A 22,773-nucleotide genomic window follows, 5' to 3' on the forward strand; every position below is an offset into this window, starting at 1 on the left:
CTTCCTCTCTCTCCCTCCCTCTCTCTCTCTCTGTGCATGCGTGTGTGCACACACACACACATGTTCACACGGGCTGTAGTGTAGGTTTTTTTCAGAGGACCACTTGCTGGAGTCGTTTCTCTCCTCCCACCATGGGTCCTGGCTAGTGAACTCAGGTATCCAGGCTTGAGCTAACTCATTCACTAACTAGCCTCTGTCTTTTGGGATTACCCATCCTAAATGCAGCATCAACCGATCTTACCAGTTCCTTTCAGCTACTTCTCTTGGGATACTGAAGGACTCAACATTGATTCAGGACAGCCATTGTTCTAAAGGCAGGGGCAAAGCAGTGAGCAGCAACTTTGGCTTGTCTCCTGCCTTCCTGAGTCACTGGGATAGCATGGCTTAGCGCTGTCCTTCTCCACGCTGGATGTAATTAGAACCACCGGAAAGGTGCTATAAACTGTTATGCCTATGGCCCACTGCCCCAGAGACACTTAGGATGAAGCCAGGGTGCTGCCCGTTACAGAAGTCCTAGTCAAGTGGTAGTTCCCTGGGCAGGTAGCCATGATTTCCTTGATTGTAATTGTTCTCCCATTAATTATTTAATTAATTAAATTAAAAAATTTAAATAATTTAATTGTTTCATGTGTGACATGAAATTAAGCAATCCAGCGATGAACCCACTTATTTATATTCAAATTTTGATTATTTTCTGTATGCACTCAAAAAACTGCCAGGGTCGGGCTGGAGAGATGACTCGGTGGTTAAGAGCACTGGCTGCTCTTCCAGAGGTCCTGAGTTCAATTCCCAGCAACCACATGGTGACTCACAACCATCTGTAATGAGGTTTGGAGCCCTCCTCTGGCGTGTGGGCATACATGGAGGCAGAATGTTGTATACATAATAAATAAATAAATCTTAAAAAAAAAACCTGCCAGGGTCAACTTGCAAACTCATAGGTACTTTCTTGCTCAGTACTCTTTGGGATGCAACATTTTGTTTCTCCCTTCACTGTGTTTGATAGGACCTAGGAGTTAAACCAACAAAAAGAGCAAAATGCATGCATTTATTTATTTTAAAATTCCACAACCTGAGAAAACCAAGAAAGAAAAAGAAAAAAAGATGCCCCTTCCCCAGGGCACAAGAGTTGAACATTCATTCTCCGGACTGGGCAAAGAGCAGGGAATTATGAGGCTATGACTGGACAAGGGTCAGACAGTTCAAAGTAGAGAGGCTGCCAGGGAGCGGAGTGCTTATCCAGGTTTCTTCAGACGGTTTTTCTCAGCCTTGGCTCCCCCCTTTGGTAGGAAGAATCCTTTCTGGCATAGAGAAAATTCTTTCCACGGCGTGGGGTGGGGGAGGGGTTCCGTTCTACTTTTAGGAAGAAAAGGTGGCAATGCCTTTGTCATTGTGCCTGCTTGTTGAAGTGCCTGGAGCTGAAATTAATCCTTACGCCATGGTGATATATTTTAGGGTGGCATATTCTCCCACCTTTTTGCACCACACTCTGAAAAAGTTACCTTTGATGGCAGGAATTAAAAATAGAACCATGAGTCAGGTTCATTCCTAATATTAAATAAACAATAATACGAGCTCCGCAAGAATATGGCAGGAATCGGGCTACATGAAGAATGACTGCAAATGTCACTTTTAAAGTATGGAACAAGACAAAATGCAGGCGCGAGCAGGGCTTGGGGTGTCTCTGGGATTCTTGGTGGTGGTTCTCAAGAAGCTATCAGTTTTAGGTCAAGTGACCCCATTAATTCGGTCCCTCAAGTGACCAGTTTAACTTGCAACCACTTCAATGGATGACCTGTTTGCTAAAAGCAACTCTTAGAATAATATTGGGAGACCAACAGCTTCAACCAGACCTTTTGGTGTTTGGTGTGAGAGACAGATGTAGCGCACAGACATGAGCAAAGAAGTAGGAACATTCTGGCAGAGGAGAGATGGCAGGATGCACTGGGCAAAGCTCCTCCCTTCCCCAACACTTTGCATCTGAAATGCGCAATGTACTTAAGTGTCTTGAGGTTCCTGGGGAGATGCCTGCTGTGACTCGGTGGAGAAACTGAAATTAAAAAACAAAAGAATTTAGCAGCAGAACACTGGATCACAGTGAGTTGGTTTTTGGTGGGGTGGCCTTTTTGGGGTCTGCGGCTTGGTTACAGTGACTTCTCGCGTAGGGGGCTTACTTCAGAACTGTAGCAACCTCCCTGGTGGGAAAGAGGAGCACACATGTACAGGTGAGACTTCCTGTGTCTCCATCCTTCATGGCAGTCAGTGTTGTCTTGCAACTCTGCATCCTTCACCTGCCTGCAGGCCCAGCTTGGAGGTGTTTGGTACGGTCTGCTTCTTCTGTTATATGTTAGGGCACACAAACCCAAGTCCAGCCAACTCCAATACCTATGGTTAAGACTGATACAAACAAGATTAATTCATCTATCTGTGGGAAATGAATTTTAATCAGGATTTTAAAAATATTAAACACTTCAAAAGTCCTAATTCACATTACAAATAATGAATGAAATACATTTAGTCCTTGGGTTCAATTAATAATTTAATGGCTTAATCTTTTACACACAGAGAGAATTCTGGTACCAGTTCATAACCTTTCTGTCCTGGTGAGTGTTGCCTTGCCAGCTGGCTTTCTTTGGTGTGACTTACAACTCTTTCTGTTCTAAATCACTCAGGTCAGAACTTTCCTCTTGGCTCGAGTCTTCAGGCGCTGTTGATCTTTTTTATGTATCTTCTGTATGGTTATAGTCCCATGTTGTTTTATATAAGGATGCCACTCTCATGTATTAAATGACGAGCAATGTGGTCTTTTTTATAGTATGTGTTTTGATACAGTCTTCATCGGCTGCATTCAAAGAGGCTGCTTTCCCCGTAGATCCCTGCTAAATACCCGCACCATGGTGGCAGTCTCTCCTCTCTTTATTATATTGGTGGCAGTCTCTCCTCTTTTTATTATATGACCTAGTGTTTATCTGGGCTTCGACGCCTGCAATCTGCTTTCTCTCGGCAATAGAAACACTGGGAGCTTGGCAACTTCAGCCAGGAAAGTAATATCCTGATTGGACTTGGCACATCTATGTCCCTTCTATTGTTTTACGTCAATCAACACCAGGATACTCTAAGTCAAATGTTACTTAGTGGTCTGCTTATCAGGAAAGTCTCAGAGTTACATTGTTTTTTGTTTTTTTGGTTTTTTTTTTTTTTTTGATTTTTCGAGACAGGGTTTCTCCATAGTTTTTGGTGCCTGTCCTGGAACTAGCTCTTGTAGACCAGGCTGGCCTCGAACTCACAGAGATCCGCCTGCCTCTGCCTCCCGAGTGCTGGGATTAAAGGCATGCACCACCACCGCCCGGCCCAGAGTTACATTGTTTAACCATTCCATACTCCTATTGTATAAGCCGCACTAGCACTGTGTGCTGCACACTTTGTGCTGGATAAATAAAAGACTTCAACAGTCTTCTGCATGCCTGCCCCACTTGTCCATCTCCCCCAAATATGACCCTCCTGAGAGATGTTTCATATTTCAATTTACTCAATTAGTGCAGAGAGAACAGAATTAGCTATGGACAGAAGAGGCCAGTTGGTCACCCACATATCAAATAGATTCCTATCTTAATCCAGGATGCTACGGGAAAAAAATTATCTGGGACAGAGAAACTTCTGAGAACTAGACACCATTATATGTCACTTCTGGAGGCTGGGAACTCCAAGATCATGGCACCAGCCAATTCTGTGTTTGGTGAAGTCAGCCCTGAAAGATGGTATGTTCTATTGTCCTCCCATGGTAGAAGGGTTTTTTTTTTCTTTTGAAGTCCCCCCGAACCTCGACAGGGCACTTTACCTTTCAAAGGTTCCCGCTCTCAGTTTTAGCATAGGACGTCTGAATCCTGAAAGCACCCAGGTGTTCATGTTATATCAATATCATGTCTTATCAATCTTCTACCCCAGGCTTTCCTCCTGGAATTCTACAGGGGGAGACTTTGGGACATTACTTTGAAATGAAAACTCAGTTTTCCCCAGAACGAGGTTTATATAATACCTTCAAAGGTTGGACTCCACACTCAAGTTCGTGATTAGCTATCTGGAACTAAGGTAGGCATCTGGGAGAGAGGACAAGAACGAAAATATGCCTTGGTGCTTTGAGAATTGGAATCAGGGTCTGGGGACATTCATTAGTTCCTTCTTTCAAGGTTTCCCTTTCTTTCTTAAAAAATTTAAATAACGTTTTTTCATTTATTTTACATACCAACCAATTTCCCTCCTTCCTCTCATCCCATCAAGCCCTCACCTCCCCATCCCATCCTTTCCCCCACATCTCCATTCAGGTCTCCCATGGGCTTACACCAAGCTTAGAACATCAAGTTGAGGCAGGACTGAGTTCCTCTCCTTATGTCAAAGCGGGGTCAGGTCATCCTAATTGAAATGAGAAACACCAAATGAACATCATCACTATCCCTTCTTCTGTATACTGAGCATGTGTTAGGTATCAAAGACCTTTTAATATTACTTTTAATTCTGATATTAAAGGCAAATATTATCATTTTTTCATCAATGAAAGGGCTGAATTGTCTTCAAGTGAAGGGAGTCCTTAAGACAGAAGTGCAGAGCTGCAATTTAAACCTAGATCTGTCCTCTTTGAAATTTACATACGCCTCCCACCACATCTATAACATATAACCATGTTTCGAACTGTATCTATGTCTGATTTTGTAGTCCAAAGTACACCTTTGTTATATTTTATTGGCATAAAGAATATAACTTTCTCTTGCTACTTCACTCTCTGTAGCTGTCTTCCTCTGCCCTTTTGGTGCACAGAGAGTGACTGTCACGTATAGCAGCAAAGTTCTCTTGGGAAACACAAATGGACTCATAAAAGACACGGACAGATTTGTAACTAATGGGGACATAAATTGCGACTAGCACTCTGGGATATAGTTATTTTTATAGCTTGCTAAGGACAGTTGCATGTTCTCACTACATACTGTTAGAGGTAACTATTCATAGCTAAGCACTAAGATGGATTAATCCTGTTATGACTGAATTAAAATCCCATGTTCTTCGCATAGGCTATTAGAAAATTAGAGAACCAGAAATACACACAGTAAACCAGGGATGTCTCAGTTCATGAGAGGTCTCGGGATTTATCTACCAGTGTCATGCAAAAGAGGACAACATAAGATTTATGAACGTCAAGCAAATACTCATCTAGTCTAACAAACTCATGAGAAGCATTATTAATTTTTGAGGAAGCAGACATGCATTTGCCGCACGTCTGTGAAAAGATCGCCAACTGATGAATTTTCAAGCCATCTTTCCAATTGTCAGCCTCAGCTTTCCGAAACCAGAGTTTCCGTAGCATTAAGATGAACTGGAGTGGGAAGAGAAGCATGGAATATTCAATTCGACCCGCAGCGTCAGGTTGAGGCCAACCAGGTCTCCGAATATGCAAGTCAGGCTAAGGATCAGCTTTTCCAGAAATCAATGATACACAGATACACAAGCTCAAACGAAGACAGGACAATATACAAAGCAGAAAGTCCCTGGCACCCTGGCTCTAGGGACAGTAGAGTTGTGGTGAGGGAAGCCTCAGCTGATAAAGGCTTGTCAAACTTGAGTAGCCCCAAATCCATGTAAAAACTGCCAGACATGGTGTGGTGTGCACTGTAGCCCAATTGTTGCACTATGAACTAATAAGAGACGGTGTCTCAAAGGAACGAAATGTTGTTCCTTAGAATGACACCTGAGGCTGTCCCCTGACCTCTACACACAATTTTGCAGCTGTGCCCGCATGTGCATTTAAGTATATCTGCACAAACGTACAGACACACAGAGACATATGTGTGTATACACATACATACACAGAGAGACGTACACACACACGCTCACATTCTAAAAGAAAAAAAGAAAGAAAGACATAAAATCCAACAGTTGGGCATGATGATGCACACCTGTAATCCCAGAACTTGGGAGGCAGAAATAGAACGATCGTGAGTTCATAGCCACCCTCAGCTACATAGGAAGATTGGAGTGGGTGGGCAATTGGCACACACAGTATAGAGGACACATGTGTGCAAGGAAAGGGAAAAATAAATACAGTCAATAACAGAAAAATACAACCAGGGGAGGAACAAGAGAAAAGTACCTCTCAGAGGACAGCCTGAGAGCCTAGTCATGAAAAGCGGGCGGGCGAAAGAAAAGAAAGCCAATTATGGGCCTAAATACACAGCTCTGAGCGAGCTATGGGCAAGACTGAGTCATTGCTGAGTAAGCGTACTGTTCCCTTCCAATCAGGGACAATGAAGAATCGGGTGAAATGGCTGAGAAACCAGATGGACAAGAAAAGACTCATTTCAGACCTTAAAGATGGTGAGGCCCCTGGTGTCCAAGAAGAAAGGGTGGTTCTATGGGAACCAGCACTAAATATAGCCCTTCCCAGAGCCGGATAAAAAGGGTCAGAGGTACCAGGTCCTTACTTGCTCACAAAGCTAGGCAGTGCTGGCTGAACAGACAGTAACCTAGCTTTTACTAGGTTACTGTCTTGCTTCCTAGATGTATAAACCTAATCCTAACCTACACATGTAAAAGTCACGGCAATTGCATATAAATGTTCCTATCTTCTCTTTTTATTTTCCCAATAGCCTTGAATTCTGGGGAGCATTAAGGGTGGGGAAGAAATAAGTGGTGCATTTTCCAAGCTCAGTAGTCAGTTCACTGTCACCCCCTTACCTGTGGTTGACTCTCTTATAGCCTTTGTAAATCTTCTGTCCATGTCTTTTGATAGCTCGACTGGGCACCAGTCAACAGACCACCAGAGGTACTGGGGAAAACTATACAATCTACTATTCACGGTCAAAACCGCTCCAGCTAACATCGCATGGGAGAGAGAGGCTTACAGGAGTTTATAGCTATTTTCTGTAATAAAGCACTGAGAGTTCATTCTGTCTCGCAGCATTGTATGCCCAGAAGGCAGCAAAGATGCTATTGAGCACCGAGTAAGAACATTGTCAAGGCGCTGCCTGCATCCTGCTGTTTTCACGGATTATGTTCTCAGACGGACATAAATCAAGCAACCGAAATCGTGTTTTCTCAGATCTAACACTAAAGTTCTGGACTTCTGGAAATCCCTTACTTGTTTCTTTGCTTGTGATTCTTTGGAGAATTTGCCTTTTGTTTTCTCTAAAGACACCTGAAAAGAGCAGGGCTCTGTGGGATGGAGGCTGTAAGGAAATCAGCCTTTGCTTCAACGGGCAGGCGGTGGGCTTGTGACGCCTTGGCGTGAGCTTTGAAGTTACCAGAGGTGAGAAGGGTGTCTAAAGCTTCGGGAACCAAGGAAAACTACCAAAGAAGATCATTTTTATAAATGCTATTGTCTTATATAACCCGCTGGAAGACACCCAGTTCTCTCTTGTAAGAGCTCCTATGAGTCAATTTGTCATTTGATATTTTGTAGCGTTTGCAGTAAACTGGAAGTTGGTGAATTTCACTAAACGCCAGTGAGAACTACACTGCACTTTACTTATTTGGGAAACGAACCAGAAAGAAACTACTTTATCTTTTTCAGGCCCACCTACTTTCAACAGTTAGAGCAATGTCTTCCCAGAGGAGCAAGTGTACAGGAATTCTTTGAAGGGTTAAATTGAAGTTTCAAAGATTTTCTTCCTTTGGTATATGAAACTGAAACACGCAAAGCCAGGAAGTTTGGTCTTCCTAACCTGGGAAGACGTCGGTTATCCAAACAGCTGGGTTGATTAGCTCTCCCTTGCCTTCCTGCCCCCTACCCATCTCTCCTTGTGCTGGATAATTTTATGCCAACATGACAAGAGAGGAGCTAGAGGCCTTTCAGAAGAGGGAATCTCAGTTGAGAAAATAGCCCTACCAGACTGGCTTGTGGGCAAACCCGTGATGTGTCATCTTGTGGGAGAGCCCTGCTCACTATGGGTGGTGTCAACCATTGGGTTGTTTACCTGGGTGCTATCAGAAAACAGACTGAACAAACCATGTAAGCAGTACTCATTTCTCCACGACCTCCACTTCAGTTCCTGCCCAACTTTCCTGGATGATGAACTATGAACAGTTATGATGAAATAAACCATTTCCTTCCCAAGTTGCTTTTGGTCAGGGTGTTAATCACAGCAATAGGAACCTAACTAGACATCTCCTCCCCTTTTCTGGTTCTTCCTACACTTGTTTCTTTTTACACATCTTGCCCCTTCTCCTTTTCATCCATTAGCATTCACTGCCAAGGAGTCTATATACATAAAGAACGCAGCCAGTGGGCGAACAGGGTGCCACTTTATTCATCGTTGAGCAAATGCTCAAGATTCCCAGCTCTAGGCTTCTAGCGAGGCAGTTCTTGGAGACACTGGATGTAAGTAAGGGAGGTAAAGCCCGCAAGCTTACTGCGGAGTCTGTGCTCCAAAATGCCTCAGAAAGATCTTACAGCAAGATGGCAGACATTCCCAAGGTTCTCTACTTTCTTGGGAAACTAAACAAGAAGACACATCTTGTTTTTCTTCTTAAATCCAAGCCAACCTTCAAGATCTGCCCACATGGACACAAGAAACAAAGTAGAGTGAGTCCCATGGGCTTGTCCTTCAACACAGAGGGATTCTGACCAAGGCAAAGTACAGCCTGTTGGTGTCCTGTTCTCAGCAGCCGGCAAACAAGGCAAGCTGCCTTTGTTTCTCATATACTACATTGTGGATGACACTTGAAGGGATGGGCAGAAGGATGGAAGCATTAGCCTTCCTTTTGAATGGAACATGGAAACAGGGAATTAAACAGTCCAGGATAGAGAGTTGGTACATAGTTGTACAGTTAGTTTAGGGTGCTGTTTTGTCTGTTTGACAAAAGAGACCTAGACACAGAGCTATGATTTTGCCCCGAATCCCCTCACAATTATCAGAGGACTTATCATCTGCACGCTCCCCATGTCACCTGTTCTCATGACCCCCGTTCTGCTGCCATCGCATTAGGCTGCGTCTTATGTCCTTAAGCAGTCCCCATAGATGATGTCTTCATTAACCCCCTGTAAATGTGCGCATTCTGCAGGACTCAGTGGAGACACTGCTTCCGTGGGAAAATCTTCAATGCCAACCAGAAACAGCCAAGCCCCAAGTGTGTGTGGCAGTGAAGAGAGCAAGGATCTTGAATGACAGTCTGAAATGTGGCCATGGTCTTCACCTTTCTAGTTCTTACTCTGAGCCGGTCATTTACCTTTCTTTTTTTTTTTTCATGTTTTTGTTTTGGAGTTTAATGAGTATTTTTTCAGAAAGAAGCAGCAGTTTGGGAGAAGCTGGTTTCATTTTTTTTTTATTGAAAAAAAAAAAGAAATTCCCACCTCCTCCCAGCCTCCCATTTCCCTCCCCCTCCTCCCACTCTCCTCCTCCTCCCCCCATTCCTCTCCCCCTCCCCCATTGTTATGACATATTAATGGACATCATTGCCAATTCCAGAGAAACATAGACCATAAGATATAGAGCCTGTTACTGTTTACAGATTTATTTTAGTGCAGATTATAAGATTTGGTGAACTATATTCATTTGTAGACTGGTTGGTTGGTTTGATGTCAACTCGACACAAGCTATAGCCATTTGAGAGGAGGTGATTGAGATAAATTTCTCAATTAAGAAAATGTCTCCATAAGATCAGGTTGTGGGCAAACCTGTAAAGTGTTTTCCTAATTAGTACCTGATGAAGGAGGGCTCAGCCCACTGAGGGTAATGCCATCCCTGGGTTGACTGTCTTGGGATCTATAAGAAGGCTGAGCAAGCTGTGAAGGCAAACCACTAATCAACAATCTTCCATAGACTCTGCATCAGTGCCTGCCTCAGGGTCCTTGCTCATGCCTGAGTTCCTGCCTGGATTTATTTTGATGGTGATATTTAAGTGTAAGCCAAATAAAACCTTTACTCTCCAACTTGCTTTTGGTCGTGGTGTTTCATCATAGCAATAGTAACATAACCCTAAGTAGGACATAGGCCTGATTTATTCCCTCCCATGGAATTTTTTTTCTCTTGGGGATATGCTAACAATAGCTGGCTATACACTATTGTTTCTCTTTCATCACCATCGAGGTACCTTGTGTGATGCACATAGCCAAAATCCACTTGATCCATGGACAGACCGAAATGAGCCAAAATAGACTCAACTGTATCAGGTGAAAAAATTATACAGAAACTTTAATGTCTGTTTACCCTAAACCAGGAATCTTATAAATTAGTCAGTTCTGTAGAGCATCCTATGCAATAGTTTATTTAAAATATTAGATTATCTTGCTGTATTTATGGATCAAACAATTTTTTAAGGGCAAGACTGTAAGGGCAAAAGTTCACTTGAATAAAGTACTAATATCTGTTATTCACTTGTCTTAACTTTTTCTTATCATTTTCCAGAAGTCCAGACCTTGTCAAAAATTCTTTTCTGCCTAGTTAATAATTAATTTCACTCAGCCAAAACTCTGTAATCCTACATGGGAAGCTGATACAGAAGGATTACAAAGTCAAGGACTTTCCTGGCTACAGAATAAGTTCAAATCCAGCCCAGATAACTTAATGAGACCCCCGTCTTAAAATAAAACTTTTAAAAAGAACTGAGGCTACAGATCAGTAGTAAAGCACACATACTCATCACATGTAAGAGCCTGGCTTCAATTACTAGAAATGGGAAGAGGTTTAGTTTAATATGATTATTGTAGCATGCTTCTTATATGCATAAGTGTGCATGTGTGCATTTGTCTAAACAAGCAGACTCCCGAGGTCAACGTCATGAGTCTTCTCCTATTGCTCTCTAGCTTATACCTTTGAGACAAGATCTCTCAATGAACTTGGAGGTCGCTCTTTCTGCTACTCTAGCTGGCCAGGGAGCCCCGAGAACCTGCCTATATCTTCCTTCCAATGCTAGGGTATCATAGTCTGTAATCTTAGCTTTTACATGAATTCTAGGGAATCTGAACCCGGGCTCTCAGACTTGTGCTGCAAGCACCTTAAACAGTCAGCACTCCAGGATTCCACACTCTGTTTTCAGCCTTTGGTCTCTCCTTCTATGAATACAATGCAGTTAGATCATATCCAGCCCCTACCATTCCCTCCAACTCTTCGCCAACCATGCTCTATCTCCCTCCCAACTCCGTGTCTCCTTCTTCTTTTTCGCTGAGTCCAGTTAGTGTTGCCGGTATGCACACGGATAAGGGGCCATCCACTGGAGTATGTGTAACCCACCAGGGCAACAACCCTATAGAAAATTGGCTCTCCCTCCCACAGCAGCCATTAACTGCCATTAGCTCCTCTACCAGGGACGGAGCCTTCTTGAGCCTCTCTTCCATGCTGGAGTGTTGACTGGCTTAATCTTGCCAGTCCATGTGCTGATACAGCTTCATAGAATCAACATATTAGTGAAGTTCATTAAAATGTCATTGATAATGGAAGGTCATGAAAGTTTCTAATCAGCTGGTGACTTTTTGCTTGACCAAGGGCAGGTTCATGGCTGGCTCATAGACAGACTCGTTTTGTAAGTGTGTGTTCATTTCAAACTCACACTTTAAAAACTCCATTTGAAGCAACATCAAATGGTGGAGGGTGTGGAGTGTGGCCTAGCACTGGCTTCAGTCTGATCTCGGGCACCACAGTTTTTTTCTCTCTCTCTCTAAATTCAAAATTACAAACGACAGTCACACCAGCAAGCTCCTCCCCACTGCCACCGTCAACCCCAACCCTGTGAGTAGGCAGTTTACTTCCCATGAGCTTCAGGCAGATCCACAAAAAGGGAGACTTTCAGAGTGTGGAAGAGACACACAGAGGCTTTGTTCCAGGAGTGTACTTTCCCAAGAGTGTTTCCAAACCCAGCAGGCCCAAGACCCACACACACACTGGCCCTGGGCCAGGCTGCCAACCACCGAAGATGGTTGCCGGCAACCTTCAGCTCCCGGCGAGAGTGCTGGCTGACAGGCTCCCGAGCAGAAAGACCGGACTGTTAATAAGAGTCCACAGCTGAGTTAGTCAGAAGTCAGCTCACTCATGCTTCTCAGCTGGTCTTCTACTGCTTCCTCTCTCCTGAACAACCCCATTTCAGGCTTTCTTCGGAAATACTCCCAACAGTGTTTGCTTTCTGCCCATTCTTTACTGATTAAACCTAAAGCTTGGAGGTGCCTTAAGGAAGTGGATCGAATTAGTGGACTATGGCTGCAGCCAGTTCTTTGGGATTGTAGGCAGAGGCATCTGGTATATCGTCCTACCTCTGGTTCAGTCGTGCCTTTGAGGCCTCACTAGGAGATGTACAATCTACATGCTGTAGGCAGGCATGTGGGAGACCCTGCGCTCTATGAAGCATTTCAGTTTTGCTTCCCTCTAAACAATTTTCTGTTTCCCGAAAGCGTATCTAATCTATGCCCATTGTGATGGTTTAAAGGACATAGGTGTACTAATTAATGCTAAACGCTAGGTCTGGCTGTGGGTGTCTGTCACTCCAGCATTAGGGGATTGAGATCCTGACCCCAAGAGCTTACTAGACAGCCTGGTGGATTACCAAGCTTGCAATTCAGTGAGAGATCGTGTCTCGAGGTGGAGAACTGTAGAGGAAGATATCCCTCTTCCTGCTCTGGCATCCCAGGGCAGAACTTGCTTGCACTTGCACAGGTACATGTAAGCAAAACACACACTCACACGCGTGCGCGTGCAGACACACACACATACATACACACACAACACACACACATACATACACACACACACACACGCATGCATCCACACTCTCAGAAACATTAATGCTACAGAATAAAGCTCTGAGTTTGTACCCTGAAAAGCTGAGAAACATGAAGGAGGACAGAAAAGGGGATGGAGAGAGGATGGAAGGGAGGAAAAGAAAGGAGAGAGGGAAAAGAGGAAGAGAAGGAGGAGGCAGTGGTCCAGGTAATCACTTGCAGAAAATACCGGCAGCCACAATGCTGATTTTCTTCTACAACAATGAAACCCACTGGCATTCCCTCGTGACATCTGGCCACTTGGAGTAGCAGCAACCTTTCTTAAGTTCCCCAGTGGCATGGCATGGCATGGCAGCTGCTGCAGGTGCATTATGCAGAACATGTCCCTGAAGCTTGGGGTATGCGAAGTCTTGCCATCCTTCCTTGGTCTTGCTGCCTCAACAAGAGACCTCCTTAATGGCAGAGGCATGCCCTAAGGAAGACAGGAAAACAACTTAGAACTTCTTGGCTCTAGTGTGTTTATCTCTGGGACGATTGCACAAGAGGCAAACAGTTCCATCCTGTTTATGCCATTGTTAACCCGAGTTTCTATTATATTTTATGCCACCGGTCACATCATAAACAAAAATCTATCTTTCATAAAGATAATGAGTTAGAAACAGAGATTGACCTTTGCCTGGGACGATTCCAAGGCTTGAGGCGGAATCTTAGTAATTAATTGTCTTATTGCAACACAATACCTAGCAAAAGCTATTTATGGAATAAACTATTTTTGTTCACAGTACAAGAAGACAGAGTTCATGATTACGGGGTAGGCGTGGCACGGGAGCTTGTCCTCGCTGGTAATACTACACTGGCAGTCAGGAAGGAGAATGAAGAAAGCTGTGATCAGCTGCTGTTATGATCAATCACTCAGGTCAGGATCCCAGCCCACCGTGTGTATTATCCGCACTGGGGAGAGATCTTCCTGCCGTCACGAACGCATCATCAGTTACCTACTTCCTCCAACCAGCCTCCACTTCCTACAACAGTCTCCTTCCTGCCAATGGTCTATTAAACTTCAATCAGTGGATTAATATTCTTTAGATCAAAGACATTAATTATTATCTCAGCATCTTTGACACAGACTCACCGACACACCCAGAGGTGTGCTTTCACAGTTCAGGTGGTCCTTGGCTTGATCAAGATGACAACGAGAAGGAGCCATCACAAGTCCCCCCACAGACAAGGGCAACAATGTCCTTGACTCCCTGGTAATTTATAACAAAGCTTTGTGTCCTTTCAATGCTGACAAAAGAGTTGGTTTTCTGAGAGAAATGTGGGTAGGTTGGCTAATTGGATCTTGACATATCATTTCCTACTTTACTTTAGTCGATGGCTTTTTCCTGACCCTCATTCTTCTCAGTTAGGCAAGGATAAGACTTGTCAGTTGCTGCTGCCATTGCTGGATGATGTCCCAGCCTTGTCAGAACAGCCAGCTCACAATGAAACTCTGAGTGATGAGTAAACACCCATTTTGCTTGAACAACAATTCTGTTTATCTGAGTATAAAGGGCCAAAAGACATTGGTAGAAGAGCTTTAAAAGATTAAATATTAGTTAGGTTATCCAATATTGCTCACCATCAGTTGTCCAGAGGCTACTGCCTTCCCATTAGTGTTTTTAGTGTAGCGGTAAGGAGATTGCAGAATCATGGTTTCAAGCCAGTGACTTGACCCTAGAAGCACGGGCAGTAGAATAAGAATTTGCAAACTATTGTCTTTTGCAGAAATGGCTGAAGTCATACTTTATTTAGTTTGTTCAGGCTAACCATCCACACTACAGAAACAAACTTAGGGTCTGAGTCAGCCAGAAGTGACACTTGATCTGTGGAGTGGCTGGGGATAGATGGCCTCACTGGCCTCCTACTATTCCTCAATCTCTTGCACACATTTGCTAAGTCCACAGAATGTTCTTAGGGAAATGGCCAGCCGGTGTTTGTTCTGTGTTGAATTGCTCCAGCCAGAATCAATTCAAATAGAGCCAACCGGCATAGTTGGAGGCCATAAGAACACTTCTGTTGGTTAGCAATATAGCAGTAATTGTGCCAACAGAGTAATGATAAATATGACTAGCATATCACATGCCCCTCAGAGATACATATAATTATATGATGGCTTTGCTATCCGTGAAAATATTTTTTAAATTAGAATATAAAAACTGATTAATGAGTTCAGCACAAATAACATGTTTTAGAACTTAAACACACTGCAGGGCAAATTCACTTCTCTGGTTTGCACACTGGGGACTAGCACTGGTCACCTTCCGAAACAGTCTCCAGGTTTAAAGTTACCGTGTGGCACATGGGCACAGAGTACACTTACTTAAGGGTCTTTTTTGTCAATACTCAAGAACAATACCTTTCTTGCTAAAGAAAAATGAGGCAAACTCAGGTGGTGCATGACTCTTTTAGAGGCTCAGCCCTGGAGGAAAGGGTCTGGATGGGCAGAGTAGCTCCGATCCTGTTGCCAGAAGGTGGTGGGGAGCAGGAGAGAGAGGGAGAGAGGAAGAGGGGGGGGGGATGGAAAGATGAAGGGAAAGGGAGAGGGGAGGGAGAGAAGCTGTGCTATTGGACTTCTCCTCCCCACACCTTTTTCTCCATCTAGGCCCTTCTCTGTGGTGTGGGCTCCCCATACACAGGACAGTGCACCCCACTCCTTCTAGTTAATTCTCTCTGAAAGTACCAGAAACAACTAGAGGTGTACCTTACTAATCTAAGTGTTTCCGCATTCGGTCAAGTTGCTAATCAAAGTGAACCATACAGTGATAACAAGAAGAGCCCTGTGGCAATGGCAAGTGTCTGGCTCTCCCTCAATCTTGTCTAAGAGGGCTGGGGGCTCCTTGCACACCTTGCCCATGGATATAAGTGGCCACACTTAAGCACCATGAGAAAAAAGGGGAGGAGATCTACTCAAGACCTCTTCTCTTCCCCGAGTGCTGAGGTTTGATCTGAGGAAATTGCGTATGGCACTCAGGTGCCCAGCTAGACCCTCCTTTAAAGGCAGGCCAGTGCATCAATACACAGGCACATGAGCCTCCCCGTGACAGGAACAGGCCACTGTGTGCTCTGTGCTGCTGTGCGGAGGCCCCTATTCTCTCGACCTTCTACTGATTTCTTCTAGGAGCAAATAGACTCTCTCAGGCAGCTCTTCTATCTCTGACGACCAGAAGGCACTTGGCTCACCTGCCAGCCAGTCTTCCAGTCACCTTTTCTCTCCCCTCCTCCCGTTTTATCACGCTGAGCAGCTGAGCTTCACGGTTACCCATTGAGCCCCAATCAACCCTGAAGGGACCTGTAGTTGCTGTCTGGACTGCTGAGGTGCTCTGGACTAGACGTACGAGCTTCTGGAGTCTAAGATGAGCAACACGTAACCTCAGCTCTCCTTTGGCTTCCGTCCTTCTCTAACCCTGGTGCTTATGAAGTCCAGGGCAGGGACAATGGCAACCATACCCAGCATGCTCTCCTGGATGATGAGAACTTTGGGTAGGCAATGGAAGAAAGGTCTAAAGAGTACTGGGTAGGGGTGCGGTGGGTAGTGGATGGTTTTTGGAGCTGAGCTGAGAGACAGTCAACTGAGGCACTTTTGACAATCTCAAATCAACTTGTCAGAATGGATTTGATGGATTTTGGGGATCCTGTGTCTCAACAGGGATCCCATAGCACAGGCGCAGAAACCTCAGACAAAGCAACCGTAGCAATTAACAAACGACTTACCAGATACTTGAATGAGATAATGAACTAATACTCAATTTCAACACTTGGCAAAGTCATTTATAAAATTCATGGGCTTTTTCAGTTTTAACAAAGGTAGCAAAGCCCACTTAAACATTTTTAATTAGGGTATGTATCTATAATCTCAGTACTTGAAAGGCCAAGATGGGAAAGTCTCTTCACCACTCCTCTGGGCTATGCTGTGACCTCAAGATCGATCTAAGCCAAATGATTAGACTCCATCTCAGAAAATCAAACCAAACTTGGAAGTGTAGCAGACATAGTGCAAGACTCTGGATTTGCTCTTCTACTTCCTCAAGTCTGCTTATCAATTTATAGTATCCTACTGGTACACTAAATATTATGAAAACCATCTTTAACTGAAGATCTAAGTTGCCAAGAAAAATATTTTGTTTCTGGCATATAAGAAGACTTTTAAGCTTCCCCAAACGCTGGGAAATCAATCAAACAAAATATTCTTGGTGTCTAGCATGCATAGCAGGGGCTTCTTTCTTCTGTGTAGTTATGAAAATGAAGTGGCATTTTCTTTTCTTTGTCCTTTGCCCTCCACCTTCAGGCCCATGAAAAGGCACTCCTGAGAAACGTAGGCTTCACCAGTGAACACTAGGCCGTGCTTCCTGAGTGGTGCTGTGTCCTGGCTGTACTGGGTCCCAGGGCTGTTAACTGGAGGAAGTGTCAGAGCCCTCTCGCGCCTGATGAGTTATTCTGAGATTATCAGAGGCTGTGACCTCAAGTCTTGGTAGAGGCTTTTGTGTCCTGACGGCTTCTTCTTCCCTTTTCTAGAAGACTGATGTTCTTAAGAGCCCTCTGACCCTCTCCCTGTGGAATGTCTTTGTAGTCATCTCTGCAAATTTGCACAGTAATCCTCCCTGCTGTTAGCTTCGTCTTCTGAAGTCTGTGGCTCCATTTGTCTGTCTCCTTTTGACACCAGTGTTGATGCAAGAGCCCTTAATCTTCCAGCCTAGCTAGGCATCCCTGAAATCCCTGGACACATTTCTCTGATTCTTTCCAAGACATGAACACTCAGTGATTGATAAACATAATTTATGGCTCCCCAACCTCTAACAAATGCCATATTTTGCTTATTCCGGTGAATTAATATTTATGTGCAATGGCATCCAACTTCTGTTGAGGATAAAATAAGCTCATTTATGATTTCTCCAGTTACTTTCCAAGATCAAATTTTAACAAATTAAATGTGATACTTGCTGTGAAATGTCCATCTTTGCTGTAGGTGATGTTTTCTTGTTAGCTCTATTCCAACAACTAATGCCATCTATAGCTGCTGTTTCTCGGAGCTCTGTTGCTAGGCTAAATAATTCCAAAATGTGGTTTAAGGTGTTTCAATATGTATATTTCTCTCCTTCCCCTAAATTCTGATGACTTCTTGTATAGTCTTTGTGCACACGCCCAGTAGGATGAGTTCAATTTTATTAATTTCAGCTCAATTTGATTGTAAAATACTAAACTGCCTTGCAACAGTAATACTTGTATTTGGGAATCTCCTCTCCACCCCGCGCCCCCCCTCGTGTGTGTGTGTGTGTGTGTGTGTGTGTGTGTGTGTGTGGTGTGTTTGTGGGGAAGGGCAGGGAAGGGAAGATTTTTAATGGTTGTATGACCTTTGGGGAATTCATTAAAAAAAATAACTGAGGTCTAATCCCAAGACTAGTAACTATTCACAATGGCTAATTGATATGGTTATTAAATGATGCTGGGCATGTGGCTTCTAGCAGATATCAGACAGTGTTAACTGATGGCGACTGTATTTCCTGATTCTGATAAAGTTGCTTTGTATTCGGCAACAATAAAACTGTGCAAACTTTGGTGGACTCGGGTCTCATAGCCACAAATCTTGTTAAACGCAATAAAAAAAAATGGAATCTATCCAAGTAACTGACAATCTGATCCAATGAAATGGAAAACAAGTGCCAAATGAAATCACAAATCAGGCAGGGGGAAGAGCCACCGTCGCAAAAGCGATCTTGGAGAAACTGCTCTAAGAATGCCTAAATCTATGGGTGACGCTGGCGGCATTTGCTAGAATGGAATGAATTAAGCTATGCGTAGTATTTGGCAGAAGAATGCATGTCAATGGTGTTCCAAAGAGCTGTCATGAAAGCGTGCCAGGACTCACTCGAATTGCAGTAGACCCCAGACCAATATGAACTTTAGTGCCATAAACCAATTCTCCCAGGAGCCAACACTGTCTGGTTTAATCATGATTCAAATTTTGAGCTGAGAGAACAAGTAGATTATAAAAGGCAAAGGGTAACTGTACATCTTCTGGGGCTTGTGAGTGACATCAATCCTGCTCAGGTTTCCTCTTTTTCAATCATTCTTATTGAGGCAAAATTCACATTACATATTTTACATATTTAAAGTCTATAATTCCACGAGCTTAGTATATTTACAATATCGTACAAGCATAATCACAAATTCCAAATATTTTCATCACCCCATCTCATTTCAAGTGAATATACTTCTGGAGGGCAATTCATAAATCTAATACTAATATTTATTTGTTCTCAGAGGGATTTTTACCGATGCAAAGCATTTTTAAGCTTTTCCCCCTTTATAAATAAAAATTTCATTTCATACACTATATTTTAATCATATTTCCTCTCCCCAACTCCTTCCAGATCCTTCCCTCCTTCCTACCTATCCAATTCTGTGTTCTCTCTTGCTCTCAAAACATGCATACTCACACACATGCAGAGAAGGTGGGGGACAGAGAGAAATAGAGAAACGAAAATCAAAACAAAAACATAAAAATTGCCCAAACAAAGCAAAAAGTCTACACACAAAAAATTGTGAAGTCTGTTAGTTTCGTGCCCCACCTTTAAATTGTAATGTTTGATTCCTTGATTTTTTTAATTACAAAAGGTAATTAAAAGAGAGGGGGAACCATGGTTGGAATAAATTGTATGAAAAAATTATTTTCAATAATAAGGTATAATATGAAGTAGGATATACTGGGGTAAAGGAATCACTTAAAGCAAGCAGAGACGAACACAGAGACTTCCATCAATAGTTCTTTATATGGGGAACCCCTGGTGGCCTGTCTCTACAATGGCACCTGCATCTCTGGCCTATGCTTGTCCTTCCCAGATCATTTTGGGTCTGGTCAGTGTGAACAATGGAATTCTTCACAAGTCCTACTAGTGACCCCAGCGGTTTGGTTGAGTAGGACTCTGTTCTTCCATGTTTCTAAGATGGTTTGCCCTCTCTGGAGGAAGCCAGCAAAATCACATCATGAAGAAACACAGTCCCTGTAGTGGCTCAGATCGGAACCGAGGTCCTCTGTCCTCCTGTGAGAGGTGGCAGCTTTTTTCCTATACCCTGTTTGTTGTCTTAGTCAGTGTTCTATTGATGTGAGGGGATGCTACAAGACCATGGCAACTCTTCTTAATAAAAGCATTTAATTAGGGCTTTCTTACAGTTTCCGAGTTTGAGCCCATTATCCTCATGCTGGGGAGCATGATAGCACACAGGAAGACATGGTGCTGGAGGAGGTGAGAGTTGTACATCTGGCTCTGCAGGCAGCAGGAAAGAGAGAGAGAGTCACTGGGCCTGGCTTGGGCTTCTGAAACCCCAAAGCCCACGTTGAGTAACATAATCCCTCTTTAACAAGGCCATACCTCGTCCAACAAGACCATACCTCCTAACATCTGCCAAATAGTATTATTGAGTAAGCATTCAAACATATACATCCATGGGGGTTACATTCTTATCCAAACCACCACACCTGCATGTGCACACCATCTTGGAAGCAGACTTGGCAAACACTTTGATGACAGCCCCCTCTAGCTGATCTTGGATGTCTGAACCTTCAAAACGGAATGAGATGGTTTGACTCGGTGGCTATACTTGTCACCATGATGTGTTGTTACTCCTTTTTCTTAAAATTTTAAATATTTAATTATGGATATTTATGTGCATATATTCAGGTAAGGGCAAGTGTCTGTCAAACTCAGATGAGGTCCTTGGGTCACCCTGGAGCTGAAATTACAGACAATTGAGTGTGTTGGGAACCCAACTTGAATTCCGCAAAAGAACAGTACACATTTTTTTCCACCCCTGCTTCCTTCAGCAAATTCTACTGGCATGTGCCACCACAACTGGCTAGAACACACGCTTAACCACTGAGCCATTACCACTGCAACCAATACCACTTAGTCTTCTAATCTAGATCAGTCTTATTCAAACTAAGACTATATCTTATAAAAATCATAAGAAGCCAGCATGCATGATTTCTTTAGGTCCCATTTTTGGTTAGAGATGGAGGATTTTGGCATCCTTAATCACTATAGGGATGGAAGAAGGCTGAGTCAAAACTTTCTGTAGAGAAGGCCAGACAGTGGTGATGGTGGCGGTGGCTGTGCACACTCGGGAGACAGTGCCAGCCAGATTTCTGTGAGTTTGAGGTCAGCCTGGTCTACAGAGTAAGTTCCAGGACAGCCAGGACTACACAGAGAAATTCTGTCTGGAAAAACAGACGTTCAAATTTGCTGTTTGTTTTTGTTGTGTTTTATTGAGAGAGATAAAAATAATTATTACATACAAAAAATTACAAATTCCTGTAAGATGAGTAGGGGATCAATAAGGAGAGTTTGGAAACATTAAAGCAAAGGTTGGTGTCTTCACCATTCTCTACCTTGGGAGAAAGGGACCGCTTTCCTTGGCTCCCCATGGACACTTCCTCAGACCCTCTGTTTCAGAGTTGTTTAAATCATTCTCCAGTGTTTTCTCTTGGCACCAAATATGTTTACATAACTCGAACCTCCAGTCTGTTCCGCTCTTGTTAAAACTTGCCTTGCTTCTCTAACTCCCAGGGAAGACTGCATTTTTAGAGTTTGCGCAGTTAGAATTAAGCTGCTTTTGATGAACTGTCTGCCTGGTACCCTCAATTTCTTGTCCACTACTCAACAAATTACTAAGGATAGAGTTCATTTTCTTTTTTCTGGAATACAAACCAAACAAAGAAAATGTGTTTAGCGATGCTGGGTTCTGGCTGTCTTGGATTTACAGGAGCTCTTAGGTGGTACCTGTGGGAAGAGTCCTGATGCTGTTCAGCTGTGAACGTCAGCTGCTGGGAGTCTGGGGAGCTTGTCTCTTGCTTCATCAGATGAAAATGTAGCACACACGCATTTGGTTAAGTGGTTTGAAGGGCAGGCATCAGATCCACAACCTCACTGGTCTTTTGTAGAGCCAAAGAAAATAATCAAGAGGAGCTCTAGAGTTCTCAGAATCAGGTGCGCCAGCAGCGCGATGGTGTTCGCAAGACCGGCCTCTTCCTGCAATGCCCTCCCTTTGTGTCCCCGCAGCTATTCTAAGCTGTCCTTTGTCAATGAGTTCATTTAAAAGATGTTGCTTAGATCCAGAACGACGTCAATTCTAAAAATCCAGAATAATGGAACAGGTACCTGTGTATGTAGCATCGAAATGAAGCAAATGTTAAAATTTGGGATCTGGTTTTTAAAAAATATTTAGTTTTACTTTTAATGATGTATGTGGAGGTTCTGCCCGCCTGTGAGCGCAGTGGCCATGGAAGCCAGAGGCATCAGATCCTCTGGAGCTGGAGCTGCAGGGAGTTGTGAGCTGTCCTACATGGGTGCTGTCAAACTCATGTCCCCTGTAAGAGTAATACCCACTCTTAACCAGAGAGAAAATTTTCCAGCTCCTGGGTTCTGGTTTTTGGAGAGGGGAGAGGGAGGAGGAGGAGAAGGAAGAAGAAGAAGGAGAAGGAGGAAGAGAAGGAGGAGGAGAAGAATGATAAGGAGGAAGACACACGAGAGAGAGAGAGAGAGAGAGAGAGAGAGAGAGAGAGAGAGAGAGAGAGAGAGAGAGAGAGAGACTATCATAGTCTCTCCATACAAGTGTCAGCTTGCCGCCAATAGAATGCCAAGGGGAGGACCACTTCTATACAAGCAGTGATTGATATATATTGAGAAAATTCTTTGTGGAGGACAAACCACTTGCTTGTAGCGTGGAAGAAAGTGGGGGTGACAGAAACAGTCAGAAGCAGAGTGGAAGGAGATTTTGCAAGTGAGACAAGAAGTGGGGGAGGTATTTAGAAAATAACAAATACCAACCACAACAAAGTCTGAGAACCGTGCTGAGCAGATGTGTGTGTGTGTGTGTGTGTGTGTGTGTGTGTGTGTGTGTGTGTGTGATAGCAGGTACCATTATGGCTAAGCTGAAAAGCTATTGACTGTGGTTAAAAAAGCTGGATTGTTGGAAGCTTAAAGAACATTTTTCCCTAGATGGTGTCCAGCCCTCTCCCAGAGACGCTGCTGCCCAGGAGAGAA

Source organism: Microtus pennsylvanicus, chromosome 9, assembly GCF_037038515.1.
Source record: "Microtus pennsylvanicus isolate mMicPen1 chromosome 9, mMicPen1.hap1, whole genome shotgun sequence".
Classification (NCBI taxonomy): Eukaryota; Metazoa; Chordata; class Mammalia; order Rodentia; family Cricetidae; genus Microtus; species Microtus pennsylvanicus.